The following is a 14862-nucleotide window of genomic DNA, read 5'->3' as shown; positions in this document are numbered from 1 at the left end:
ACAGAGCAAGACACTATTAGAAATTGCGATGAATAACATTACTTACAGATAAATGGTAAGGGAAGGTATTAAACTGGGTATTGTCTTTCTCATTCCTGTACTGAATCCACGTTGGGAGGGTACGTGCATGACACCTAACGGCAATGGCTGCCTCTGATACTAACTTGGCTGACTCTGTAGCATCACGTGGCCTTTTTAAACCTGCCTCAAAATGGATCTCCATTCTTCCTCCTTTAGATTTTGTTAATCTGTCAAGCATTATCCCTGATGTCTGTTTCCGCTTGCGCCGTGGTGCTAGTTCAATAACGAATATGGAAAGTGTTAATGCACATCAAACTGTGAGAGTACATATAAAGGAGCATGCAACTGCAACTTGACTTGGTCAGGTACTATCTTGGTGTTGATGCTCATGAGGTTCATCTGATCTTGCCAAGTCATGTTGTGTCAGCAGTGCTTCAGAAGTTGTGTTAGGTGTGAAGGCAGCTTGGGAACTGGCCAGTTCCGGAGCAAACGAATGAGTAACTCATTGAGATGCTGGTACAGTTGAAGCAGATGCTGCAGCCGGTGGAGCAGGTGATACTGTGTTTGTAGATTTAGCCGGTGGACTTGGACCTTCTACTGCACTATAAGTACCAGCAGAACCTCGAGGGCAGATCCTTTTCCGTTTCACCCGACGAGTAACACGATTCCCTACTATATTCTTTTCCTTGCTCTTTTTTGACTTTGCCATGTCAAGCCGTACCCACAACACAAAAGAATAAAATTGCTCTTCATAACTCATTGATGCATGATACAGACAAGCAATACTTTGATGTAAGACAATCGTATGAGGATGGAATATGTAAGAAAAACAAGACGGCGTGACATATTCACAGCTACAATGTGTAAACTAAGCAGAAGGATTTTCAAGAAAATAGAAGTAATGCAAGCTAGACACCATATGAAAGATGCAACCAATATCACTCTACCTAGTTAAAAGTGTCTTGTCATAAGTGGCATTTCGAAAAATTAGAAGCAGTACAACGTAGAAATCAATGCAAGATGCAACCACTATCAAACTACCATGTTAAAAGCATCCAATCATGAGTGACTGATGCGGGATACACAACAGTAGTACTTTGATGTGAGAACATGGTATGATTGATAGATGCAGTGCATTGTAGACACAGAAAGGCATGTCATATGCACATGTATAACATATAAACTCAGCAGGTGCAATTTAATCAAAATTGAAGAAATACAGGCTAGATAACATATGCAACATGAAACCAATTATCACACTGTCAACTTAGAGCAAGCACTTGCGATGGTCGAGTACGGGAGATGAACTCATCATGTAGACTTGGTACTTCAACTTCATTAGCAGTAGCAGTGGCAAATCTAGAGAGTCTCTATTTGCGTAGGTCCGGAGGACCACCAACGTCCCCTAACTTACTCTTTTCCTTCCTATTTTCTGATATTGCCTTATGAAGTCAAAACCAAAAGAATATGAATAAATTAGCTTTGTATAACTGGTTGATGCATGATACAGGCGAACACTACTTTGATGTAAGACAAGCACAGGATAGGAGGATGGAATATTTAACATATAAGGATGCTAGCCAACTTGCCTCCAGGAGGCTCCCCCGATTTGGGCTTCGTTGGCCGTCGGATCTGTCTTCTGGTGCGTTTTAGCCGTTGGATCTTCACAACAGTAAAACCCAATTTTCACCTCACGGTCATTTCGCTGGCCAATGACGGGTGGGCTTGCGTTGTGTGCTTGTTGGCTGGGTTCTCGTCCCCGCGTGTAGGAAGTTTTGGCCAATCTGCTCCGTGCGTTCCGCGTCCAATCCTACCCTCACCTCGTCCCACTCCCACTCTAGCCGCCAGACAAACCCTAGCCCCCTTTCCTCGATCCCCACAGCCTCTCCCCCCTCGCGAGACCATGGCCTCCGCCCTGGAGCCCCGCGGACGTCTGCTATAACTCCTCCCTCGTCTCTGTCCGGCCGCCCCCTCGTGCTCCACCATGCAGTCGCCTCTTCCTCCTCTATTCCCTCCTACCGTGGTTCCAGATCAGATACAGACCGTCATAGTGGAGAGCATGAGCGTCAAGGTCTTAATAGTGGGGTGGAGCTGCAGGGGAGGTAAGGATGTCGGACGGATCTGGCGCCTGCCGGCTGAAGCAGCAGGAGTTGGCAGAGCGACGGATGTAGACGGGGTCATCAACAGGGGCTGTAAGAGAAGGAGCTCAAGTTGGTTCACGGTTTACCTTTGCATGCTCTCTATCCCCCTTCCCTCACTCATGCCTCCCCCTTTTCTCATGGATGAGGGCTTCGGCTGCAGGTGCGCCAGGAGGAGTGTAAGGCTGAGGTTGTTTGACTGCCGGACCAGCAGGAGCAAGGAGCCAACGGTGGTCAATTTCTTGCATCCCATCCCGGACTCTAAAAGATTTCAGTTTGATATAGGCAATAGTTCGACTTTTTGCTTCTTGAAGTGAATGGTATAGCACCATGTTGATTACATTAGATTTGTTTGTGAGGCTTGTCTAAAGTCAATAATTTCTTGATCCATTTCCAATTTAAGTAAACCATCCAGATAATCATGATTTGTTTACCCTACTCAGTGTTTCTGTTGTGCTTTGTTTTTGTTTGAAGGTTTGGGCTGGAATTGTTGGATATCCAAATGTTTGTGAATCATCCTTGATTAGTTGCTTGCTAAAACAAAGAATGCATCCCGTAGCACCTCGACCAGGTGTCACAAAAGAACTAAAGTAAATTTCTCAGCTGCACATGTAGTCTTAACATTGCTAGCTGTTGTCCCTAGAAAACATTTATAGCTGTTGTATAAGGATATTGTAGTTTATCTTAGTAGGAAATAGTGTGATGTTTTCTCTATTCAAATTCTATCATTTCAAACCTCAAACAGGTGGGTTCATTTGGGAAGGATCTTGAGCTATTAGACTCACCTGGAATTTTGCCAATGAGAATTAGAGACCAGACAGCTGCACTTAAGCTTGCTAAGCTACCCATTTATTCCTTCTATTCGTTGATTATAGGAACAACACATGCGTTCATCATACAAACCTGCAGCTTATGTGCGATAGGATGGACTCGACATAAAAAAAAGTTTCTCTTCGGCTGCTCTGATTTTGAGCCAAGACCCTTGGGTGTTTGTCTGGCCTCATTGTCGACAGTGTGCATCAGTTCGTTATGACCTCATCTCTTCAGTGAGATTTTTTCCTCCATGAAGGTTCCTCCTTACATTGGGTTTATTATCCTATTACGCGTGCTTGATTCTACTGGATATTTTTGCCATGGTGGATTTCCGTATTGTTCTGCAGGATATCCCTGACGATCACAGGGAACGGTCCAACCAAAAGAAAATAATTGTATCAAGTAAGCGCAATAATTTGTTGATCTTTGCAAGTAAAGAGGAAGAATTCATGTTCCTTTGGTGTGTGTGACAAGAAACATAATTTCCTAAGTAAACAAATTATTTTCTTGCCATTGAAAACAAAAATTTGAGGAAATGTATATTTTATTGTTCATGATCTTTCTTTTTTGTCTGTATCGAAGTTCATGCTCACTCAATATATATAATGTTGTGATCATGTCTGATTTGTGCATAGTTAATTTTTTTCTTCAGTTCTGCCTTATTGATAAAGAATGCATCATCATAGTAGTTTTTATTCAAAATTTGTATGGGTTGGTGCATCTGCATTCATAGAATGATCTTTTCTTTGATATAGCAAGACTGAATAAAATTAGATTGTGCATGAAGTTTATTAGAGATAATGCACCATGTATGACTTCATAAAAAAGCCATCAATGGCAAGATCAAGTCACACTAAAGTTAAGTTAAAAGGTTACAGAACAAAGTGGTCTGATATGGAATACACACTATTTTCATTTTCATTAACATGAAGTCTGCCATTAACATACTTTGTTCTTAACATTTTTTTACCAAATGCATGGGAATGTCACCAATATTTTTTCCGAAGCAGTATCTGCTACCTCTTGAGCACTGCGTTGGTTTTCCCTTGAAGAGGAAAGGGTGATGCAGCAAAGTAGCGTAAGTATTTCCCTCAGTTTTTGAGAACCAAGGTATCAATCCAGTAGGAGGCCACGCACGAGTCCCTCGCACCTACACAAACAAATAAATCCTCGCAACCAACGCGATAAGGGGTTGTCAATCCCTACACGGTCACTTACGAGAGTGAGATATGATAGATATGATAAGATAATATTTTGTTGGTATTTTTATGATAAAGATGCAAAGTAAAATAAAAGGCAATAAAAATAGCTAAGTGTTGGAAGATTAATATGATGGAAAATAGACCCCGGGGCCATAGGTTTCACTAGTGGCTTCTCTCAAGAGCATAAGTATTTACGGTGGGTGAACAAATTACTGTTGAGCAATTGACAGAATTGAGCATAGTTATGAGAATATCTAGGTATGATCATGTATATAGGCATCACGTCCGAGACAAGTAGACCGACTCCTGCCTGCATCTACTACTATTACTCCACACATCGACCGCTATCCAGCATGCATCTAGAGTATTAAGTTTATAAGAACAAAGTAACGCTTTAAGCAAGATGACATGATGTAGAGGGATAAACTCATGCAATATGATATAAACCCCATCTTGTTATCCTCGATGGCAACAATACAATACGTGCCTTGCTGCCCCTACTGTCACTGGGAAAGGACACCGCAAGATTGAACCCAAAGCTAAGCACTTCTCCCATTGCAAGAAAGATCAATCTAGTAGGCCAAACCAAACTGATAATTCGAAGAGACTTGCAAAGATAACCAATCATACATAAAAGAATTCAGAAGATTCAAATATTGTTCATAGATAAACTTGATCATAAACCCACAATTCATCGGTCTCAACAAACACACCGCAAAAGAAGATTACATCGAATAGATCTCCACAAGAGAGGGGGAGAACATTGTATTGAGATCCAAAAAGAGAGAAGAAGCCATCTAGCTAATAACTATGGACCCGAAGGTCTGAGGTAAACTACTCACACATCATCGGAGAGGCTATGGTGTTGATGTAGAAGCCCTCCGTGATCGATGCCCCCTCCGGCGGAGCTCCGGAACAGGCCCCAAGATGGGATCTCACGGGTACAGAAGGTTGCGGCGGTGGAATTAGGTTTTTGGCTCCGTATCTGGTAGTTTGGGGGTACATAGGTATATATAGGAGGAAGGAGTACGTCGGTGGAGCAATAGGGTGGCCACGAGGGTGGAGGGCACGCCCAGGGGGGTAGGCGCGCCCCCTACCTCGTGGCTTCCTGGTTGATGTCTTGACATAGGGTCCAAGTCCTCTGGATCACGTTCGTTCCGAAAATCATGTTCCCGAAGGTTTTATTCCGTTTGGACTCCGTTTGATATTCTTTTTCTGCGAAACTCTGAAATAGGCAAAAAACAACAATTCTGGGCTGGGCCTCCGGTTAATAGGTTAGTCCCAAAAATAATATAATAGTGTATAATAAAGCCCAATAATGTCCAAAACAGAATATAATATAGCATGGAACAATAAAAAATTATAGATACGTTGGAGACGTATCAAGCATCCCCAAGCTTAATTCTTGCTCGTCGTCGAGTAGGTAAATGATAAAAACAGAATTTTTGATGTGGAATGCTACTTGGCATAATTTCAATGTAATTCTTCTTAATTGTGGTATGAATATTCAGATCCAAAAGATTCAAGATAAAAGTTCAATATTGACATAAAAATAATAATACTTCAAGCATACTAACTAAGCAATTATGTTTTCTCACAATAACATGGCCAAAGAAAGTTCATCCCTACAAAATCATATAGTTTAGTCATGCTCCATTTTCGTCACACAAGAATGCTCTCATCATGCACAACCCCGATGACAAGCCAAGCAATTGTTTCATACTTTAGTAATCTCAAACTTTTTCAACTTTCACGCAATACATGAGCGTGAGCCATGGATATAGCACTATGGGTGGAATAGAATATAATGATGGGGGTTATGTGGAGAAGACAAAAAGGGAGAAATTCTCACATCAACGAGGCTAATCAATGAGCTATGGAGATGCCCATCGATTGATGTTAATGCAAGGAGTAGGGATTGCCATGCAACGGATGCACTAGAGCTATAAATATACGAAAGCTCAACAAAAGAAACTAAGTGGGTGTGCATCCAACTTGCTTGCTCACGAAGACCTAGGGCACTTGAGGAGGCCCATTGTTGGAATATACAAGCCAAGTTCTATAATGAAAAATTCTCACTAGTATATGAAGGTGACAAAACAAGAGACTCTCTATCATGAAGATTATGGTGCTACTTTGAAGCACAAGTGTGGTAAAAGGATAGTAACATTGTCCCTTCTCTCTTTTTCTCTCATTTTTTTGGGCCTTCCTTTTTTATGGCCTTTCTCCCTTTTTTTATTCCTCACTTGGGACAATTCTCTAGAAATTATGATCATCACACTTCTATTTATTTACTACTCAATGATTACAACTCGATACTAGAACAAAGTATGACTCTATATGAATGCCTCCGGCGGTGTACTGGGATGGGCAATGAACCAAGAGTGACATGTATGGAAATTATGAATGGTGGCTTTGCCACAAATATGATGTCAACTACATGATCATGCAAAGCAATATGACAATGATGAACGTGTCATGATAAACGGAACGGTGGAAAGTTGCATGGCAAATATCTCGGAATGGCTATGGAAATGCCATAATAGGTGGGTATGGTGGCTGTTTTGAGGAAGATATAAGGAGGTTTATGTGTGAAAGAGCGTATCATATCATGGGGTTTGGATGCACCGGCGAAGTTTGCACCAACTCTCAATGTGAGAAAGGGCAATGCACGGTACCGAAGAGGCTAGCAATGATGGAAAGGTGAGAGTGCGTATAATCCATGGACTCAACATTAGTCATAAAGAACTCACATACTTATTGCAAAAATCTACAAGTCATCAAAAACAAAGCACTACGCGCATGCTCCTAGGGGGATAGATTGGTAGGAAAAGACCATCGCTCGTCCCCGACCGCCACTCATAAGGAGGACACTCAAAGAACACCTCATGTTTCAAATTTGTTACATAACGTTTACCATACGTGCATGCTACGGGACTTGCAAGCTTCAACACAAGTATTTCTCAAATTCAACTACTCAACTAGCACAACTTTGATATCACTACCTCCATGTCCCAAAACAATCATCAAGTATCAAACTTCTCTTAGTATTCAATGCACTCATAAGAAAGTTTTTACTAGTCTTGAATACCTAGCATATTAGGATTATTTAAGCAAATTACCATGCTGTTTAAGACTCTCAAAATAATCTAAGTGAAGCATGAGAGAATAATAGTTTCTATAAAACAAAACCAGCACCGTGCTCTAAAAGATATAAGTGAAGTACTAGAGCAAAAACTATATAACTCAAAAGATATAAGTGAAGCACATAGAGTTTTCTAATAATTTCTGAATCATGTGTGTCTCTCTCAAAAGGTGTGTACAAAAAAGATGATTGTGGTAAACTAAAAAAATAAAGACTCAAATCATACAAGACGCTCCAAGCAAAACACATATCATGTGGTGAATAAAAATATAGCTCCAAGTAAAGTTACCGATGGAAGTAGACGAAAGAGGGGATGCCTTCTGGGGCATCCCCAAGCTTTGGCTTTTAGGTGTCCTTAGATTATCTTGGGGGTGCCATGGGCATCCCAAATCTTAGGCTCTTGCCACTCCTTGTTCCATAATCCATCAAATCTTTTACCCAAAACTTGAAAACTTCACCACACAAAACTCAGCAGAAAATCTCATGAGCTCCGTTAGCGAAAGAAAACAAAAGACCACTTCAAGGTACTGTAATGAACTCATTCTTTATTTATATTGGTGTTAAACCTACTGTATTCCAACTTCTCTATGGTTTATAAACTATTTTACTAGCCATAGATTCATCAAAATAAGCAAACAACACACGAAAAACAGAATCTGTCAAAAACAGAATAGTCTGTAGTAATCTGTAACTAACGTAAACTTCTGGAACTCCAAAATTCAGCCAAAATAGGACGACCTAGACAATTTGTATATTGATCAGAAGAAATTGGAATCAATATTTTATCACGTTCTGGTGATTTTTAACAATTGTTTTTGTGAACAGAAAGTTTCTGGAATTTACAGCAAGATCAAATAACTATCATCCAAGAAGATCCCATAGGTTTAACTTGGCACAAACACTAATTAAAACTTAAAAACAAATCTAACCAGAGGCTAGAACAAATATTTATTCCTAGATAGAAGCAAAAAGCAAGAAACTAAAAATAAAATTGGGTTGCCTCCCAACAAGCGCTATCGTTTAACGCCCCTAGCTAGGCATAAAAGCAAGGATAGATCTAGGTATTGCCATCTTTGGTAGGCAATCCATAAGTGGCTCTCATGATAGATTCATATGGTAATTTTATTTTCTTTCTAGGAAAGTGTTCCATGCCTTTCTTTAATGGAAATTGGAATCTAATATTCCCTTCCTTTATATCAATAATTGCACCAACCGTTCAAAGGAAAGGTCTACCAAGAATAATAGGACATGAAGGATTGCAATATATGCCAAGAACAATAAAGTCTATGGGCACATAGTTCCTATTTGCAACAATAACAACATCATTAATTCTTCCCATAGGTTTCTTAATAGTGGAATCCGCAAGGTGCAAGTTTAGAGAGCAATCATCAAATCACGGAAACCTAATAAATCACATAGAGATTTTGGAATCGTGGAAACACTAGCACCCAAATCACACAAAGCATAGCATTCATGATCTTTAATTTTAATTTTAATAGTAGGTTCCCACTCATCATAAAGTTTTCTAGGGATAGAAACTTCCAACTCAAGTTTTCTTCATAAGATTGCATCAAAGCATCAATGATATGTTTGGTAAAGGCTTTATTTTGACTATAAGCATGAGGGGAATTTAGCACGGATTGCAACAAGGAAATACAATATATCAAAGAGCAATTATCATAATTAAATTTCTTGAAATCCAAAATAGTGGGTTCATTATTATCTAATGTTTTAATCTCTTCAATCCCACTTTTATCAATTTTAGCATCAAGATCTAAAAACTCCGAATTTCTGGAACGCCTTCTAGGTAAAGGTGGATCATATTCAGTCCCATCATTATCAAGATTCATATTGCAAAACAAAGACTTAATAGGGGACGCATCAATAACTTTTAGATCTTCATCTTTATTTTCATAGAAATTTGAAGAACACGCTTTCACAAAGCAATCTTTCTTAGCACGCATCCTAGCGGTTCTTTCTTTGCACTCATCAATGGAAATTCTCATGGCTTTGAGAGACTCATTGATATCATGCTTAGGAGGAATAGATCTAAGTTTTAAAGAATCAACATCAAGAGAAATTCTATCAACGTTCCTAGCCAATTCATCAACTTTAAGCAATTTTTCTTCAAGCAAAGCATTGAAATTCTTTTGCGAATTCATAAATTCCTTAACACTAGTCTCAAATTCAGAAGGCATCTTATTAAAGTTTCCATAAGAATTGTTGTAGGAATTACCATAATTATTAGAGGAATTACTAGGATAAGGCCTAGGATTAAAGTTTCCTCTATACGCGTTGTTACCAAAATTATTCCTACCAACAAAATTCACATCCATAGGTTCATTATTATTCTCAATCAAAGTAGACAAAGGCATATCATTAGGATCAAAAGAAACACTCTTAGTAGCAAATAATTTCATAAGTTCATCCATCTTTCCACTCAAAACATTAATTTCTTCTATCGCATGCACTTTTTTATTAGTAGATCTTTCAGTGTGCCATTGAGAATAATTAACCATAATATTATCTAGGAGTTTAGTAGCTTCTCCTAAGGTGATTTCCATAAAAGTGCCTCCCGCGGCCGAATCTAAAAGATTTCTAGAAGCAAAATTCAATCCGGCATAAAAAATTTGTATAATCATCCACAAATTCAAACCATGCGTAGGGCAATTACGTATCATTAATTTCATCCTCTCCCAAGCTTGTGCAACATGTTCATGATCAAGTTGCTTAAAATTCATAATATCGTTTCTAAGAGAGATGATCTTAGCGGGAGGAAAATACTTAGAGATAAAAGCATCTTTGCACTTATTCCAAGAATCAATACTATTTTTAGGCAAAGATGAAAACCAATCTTTAGCACGATCTCTAAGCGAAAAAGGAAATAGCTTCAATTTAACAATATCATTGTCCACATCTTTCTTCTTTTGCATATCACACAAATCAACGAAGCTATTTAGATGGGTAGCGGCATCTTCACTAGGAAGGCCGGCGAATTGATCTTTCATGACAAGATTCAACAAAGCAGCATTGATTTCACAGGATTCAGTATCGGTAAGAGGAGCAATCGGAGTGCTAAGGAAATCATTATTGTTGGTATTGGTAAAGTCACATAATTTGGTATTATCTTGAGCCATCGTGACAAGCAAGCAATCCAACACACGAGCAAACAAGAAGCGAGCAAAAAGAGGCGAACGGAAAAGAAAGGGCGAATAAAACGGCAAGGGTGAAGTGGGGGAGAGGAAAACGAGAGGCAAATGGCAAATAATGTAATGCGGGAGATAAGGGTTTGTGATGGGTACTTGGTATGTTGACTTTTGCATAGACTCCCCGGCAACGGCGCCAGAAATCCTTCTTGCTACCTCTTGAGCAGTGCGTTGGTTTCCCTTGAAGAGGAAAGGGTGATGCAGCAAAGTAGCGTAAGTATTTCCCTCAGTTTTTGAGAACCAAGGTATCAATCCAGTAGGAGGCCACGCACGAGTCCCTCGCACCTACACAAACAAATAAATCCTTGCAACCAACGCGATAAGGGGTTGTCAATCCCTACACGGTCACTTACGAGAGTGAGATATGATAGATATGATAAGATAATATTTTTTTGGTATTTTTATGATAAAGATGCAAAGTAAAATAAAAGGCAATAAAAATAGCTAAGTGTTGGAAGATTAATATGATGGAAAATAGACCCGGGGGCCATAGGTTTCACTAGTGGCTTCTCTCAAGAGCATAAGTATTTACGGTGGGTGAACAAATTACTGTTGAGCAATTGACAGAATTGAGCATAGTTATGAGAATATCTAGGTATGATCATGTATATAGGCATCACGTCCGAGACAAGTAGACCGACTCCTGCCTGCATCTACTACTATTACTCCACACATCGACCGCTATCCAGCATGCATCTAGAGTATTAAGTTCATAAGAACAGAGTAACGCTTTAAGCAAGATGACATGATGTAGAGGGATAAACTCATGCAATATGATATAAACCCCATCTTGTTATCCTCGATGGCAACAATACAATACGTGCCTTGCTGCCCCTACTGTCACTGGGAAAGGACACCGCAAGATTGAACCCAAAGCTAAGCACTTCTCCCATTGCAAGAAAGATCAATCTAGTAGGCCAAACCAAACTGATAATTCGAAGAGACTTGCAAAGATAACCAATCATACATAAAAGAATTCGGAAGATTCAAATATTGTTCATAGATAAACTTGATCATAAACCCACAATTCATCGGTCTCAACAAACACACCGCAAAAGAAGATTACATCGAATAGATCTCCACAAGAGAGGGGGAGAACATTGTATTGAGATCCAAAAAGAGAGAAGAAGCCATCTAGCTAATAACTATGGACCCGAAGGTCTGAGGTAAACTACTCACACATCATCGGAGAGGCTATGGTGTTGATGTAGAAGCCCTCCGTGATCGATGCCCCCTCCGGCGGAGCTCCGGAACAGGCCCCAAGATGGGATCTCACGGGTACAGAAGGTTGCGGCGGTGGAATTAGGTTTTTGGCTCCGTATCTGGTAGTTTGGGGGTACGTAGGTATATATAGGAGGAAGGAGTACGTCGGTGGAGCAACAGGGGGCCCACGAGGGTGGAGGGCGCGCCCAGGGGGGGTAGGCGCGCCCCTACCTCGTGGCTTCCTGGTTGATGTCTTGACGTAGGGTCCAAGTCCTCTGGATCACGTTCGTTCCGAAAATCACGTTCCTGAAGGTTTTATTCCGTTTGGACTCCGTTTGATATTCTTTTTCTGCGAAACTCTGAAATAGGCAAAAACAACAATTCTGGGCTGGGCCTCCGGTTAATAGGTTAGTCCCAAAAATAATATAATAGTGTATAATAAAGCCCAATAATGTCCAAAACAGAATATAATATAGCATGGAACAATCAAAAATTATAGATACGTTGGAGACATATCAGTATCACCGCTTATAATTATCTTTACCATTTGTCCTTTGAATTGCAGCCTGCGAAGCATAAATGCTGGACTATTGTTTCTCCCCTGGTGCACATGTTTCGCCACACAGACAATATAGTGTGTGTGTGATCTCTGGAATTAGTTTTTAGGTTATTCTGTGTGTTGAGTACTTCTGTAATTTCCACGGGCATGTTTCATATTTTCTGTGTATTGTCTATCATTCTTTTAAGTGTTTAATGTTTTTTTTGTAGTTTTTGATATTTAGTTTCAGTCACGTTTCATTTGTCGCAGACCTACACCCATTAGGAGGCACATAGTTTCATTTCGATCATGTTTCTTTTAGTTGTTCAGTGTTTGTTAATTAATATAGCAGAGTAAGCAGTACATTTTGTCCATTAGTTAAATCACTCATGTCACATTCAGTTGATTAGGTTCAGTTTTTGTGCCTTCCTTCTTCGTTCCTTCAGTTTTTTGTTCCTTTATTTAGTCATTGTGCTTGCATCATTTGCCGGTATTTAAGTCAATATAAATATTTATTCTATCTCAATAGACCCTTATGATTCTTGATAGTTTCTCTCTTTCATAGATCAGACTTTTCCGCTTTTTCAGTTAGGGTAATTTATGCTTTCCTTTTCAGTTTTCAGTCTTCACTTGATTTAGTTGGACAGTGTGTTCAGCATTTCAATAGTTCAGTAGTTTCATTGATTGATATGTGCATTTTCGTACTTAGTGAAGCATCTTAATGCATTTTCGTACTTTGTGAAGCATCTTAATTTGATCGATATGTGCATTCAGTTGAGAACACAGAAGTCAGAACAACTGTGTTTGACTTCTTCAGATGGTAATTTTTATCGGTTATAGACTTATAGTTACAATTACTAGAAGTAGCAAAGGTCTGGGTTTGTTTAGAGCTTGAGTTGGTAGCTATGCCTTTTTGTTTCAGATCATATGTTGGTACTTCATTTTACTCAGATCATATGAAGGTGATTGCAATTGTGTGATCTGGATTAGGATGCAATGAAATTCAGAAGTAGTAGAAGTACACTGTTTTTACTTTCTTTCAGAATGAATACTATAGAAGTACACCGCTGCATGGTAAATTATTGCCATGGCCTCAATGGCAGATGTGTACCTGATAGTGATATATCCTATGAGTACCGAATGGTCGACATCCTTACCTGACAGGCATAGATTATACATAGTAGCCTAGAGGTGCATGGAAAAACTAGGTTCGGTCTGAAGTCTGAACCCCTGAAGAAGCAAAAGCCAAAAAACAGAGATCAGACGACTAAATACAAGAGTGCATCTTCTCCTTTTTTTTGTCTTTTTGTTGAGTGGAATGCATCTTCTAACCTGGCTGTAGGCTATAATCAACTCAATTTTTTTTCTCCATGTGATAGCCAGGTAGGCGGCTACGTGGTAAAATAAGCTCAACTTTCTTTTAATACATCTGGATCATGTCTTTAGAGTGTAGAGATGCAACATCATATACGTAGGAGTACAAGGAATGGTCGACGACCACTTTTACATTCATCTTTTTTGTTTGTGAAATCAGAGCTTCTATTATTACAACTGCACGCTCCAGTCATGCTGAATACATGGGAGCAGTACATTCAGTAGAAGGAGATACATATTAAAGCTATGCTCCTCATTCAACTTTTACACTCGTTCAGTAATCAGTACAACTCATTCTGCTTCAGAATGGAAGCTTCGAATGGCTAGCAGAACCGAGGCTGCTGGGACACCGTCGCATTGAGGTAGTGCCATGGCCGTAGGAGCTGATGTCGCATGGGCAGCGCCGCGGCCGCAGGATCGCTGTTGTGTAGTGCCACAGCCTCTGACTCGGTGTTGCGTGATGGAAGAGCAGTGGTCAAGTTCGACGGCATTGAAGCGAGATGTGAGATCCCAGTGCTCCAAATGACGAGTCGTGGCCGGCGGAGGGCCAACAGAGGACAAGGGCTAGCAACCGGTGGTGGAGGGTGATTCTGAGAAATCATGAGCTTTTTCCTTCTATGAAAAGTGATAAAGTTACAGCATAGTTTTCTCAATGGTGTGCATCAGTGCAGATTGAGAAAGTCACAATCTGAGAAGAAAAACACAAAATTAGAAACAGTGTGCATCATGTGAATGTTGGTTGAGCGACGTTGTTGGGAGCCCGGTTGTGGCGCAGCCCTTCGGCGTGGTGCCCTCTTGCGTTGCCGCTATGGTCGCCTTGCGTTGGACGGGAGGAGATAAGTCAATCCCCAATTAAGATGCACAATTAAGATCTCCAATTAAACTGGCAACATCATTATTGAAGGGAAATGATTGGATGACAAACTTTATAGATTTAGTATCATATCATTCATTTGTGACTGCATGATCTTAATTGCGCATCTCTGAATATTTTAGGCCCTTGCTCTTGGAAGATTAGACTGATGTGGTGTTGCTTTATAAATAAATGACATGCGAACTTACTGGTTTGATTTAGGTGTGTAGGCAGAGGCGAAAAAAGAATCGCAATCTCAGGTTTAGGCATGCACATGGCCACTGAACTCAAAATAAGTAGGCACAGATGCAGTATTGTGATTTTCAGCAAGAGAAAGAGAAGTACAGTTAATTTTTCAGATTTTAAGCT

At 39.9% G+C, this 14862-nt stretch overlaps 1 long non-coding RNA gene across 4 annotated transcripts; it reads left to right on the top strand.

The window, feature by feature from the left end:
• Positions 1 to 2319: 2319 nt before the first annotated feature.
• LOC109780514 (uncharacterized) lies at positions 2320 to 14549 on the top strand. 4 transcript variants are annotated; one of them, XR_012202599.1, is made up of 3 exons: positions 2320 to 2389; positions 2905 to 3374; positions 13946 to 14549. It is a non-coding gene; the product is annotated as an uncharacterized lncRNA (long non-coding RNA). The 4 variants fall into 4 exon arrangements; XR_012202602.1 differs by having other exon boundaries at positions 2320 to 2392; XR_012202601.1 differs by lacking the exon at positions 13946 to 14549 and adding an exon at positions 13189 to 13277.
• Positions 14550 to 14862: the final 313 nt, after the last annotated feature.

The sequence above is a fragment of the Aegilops tauschii genome, chromosome 2 (assembly GCF_002575655.3).
Source record: "Aegilops tauschii subsp. strangulata cultivar AL8/78 chromosome 2, Aet v6.0, whole genome shotgun sequence".
NCBI classification, from domain to species: Eukaryota; Viridiplantae; Streptophyta; class Magnoliopsida; order Poales; family Poaceae; genus Aegilops; species Aegilops tauschii.
This window is presented reverse-complemented; position numbering and strand designations above follow the sequence as displayed.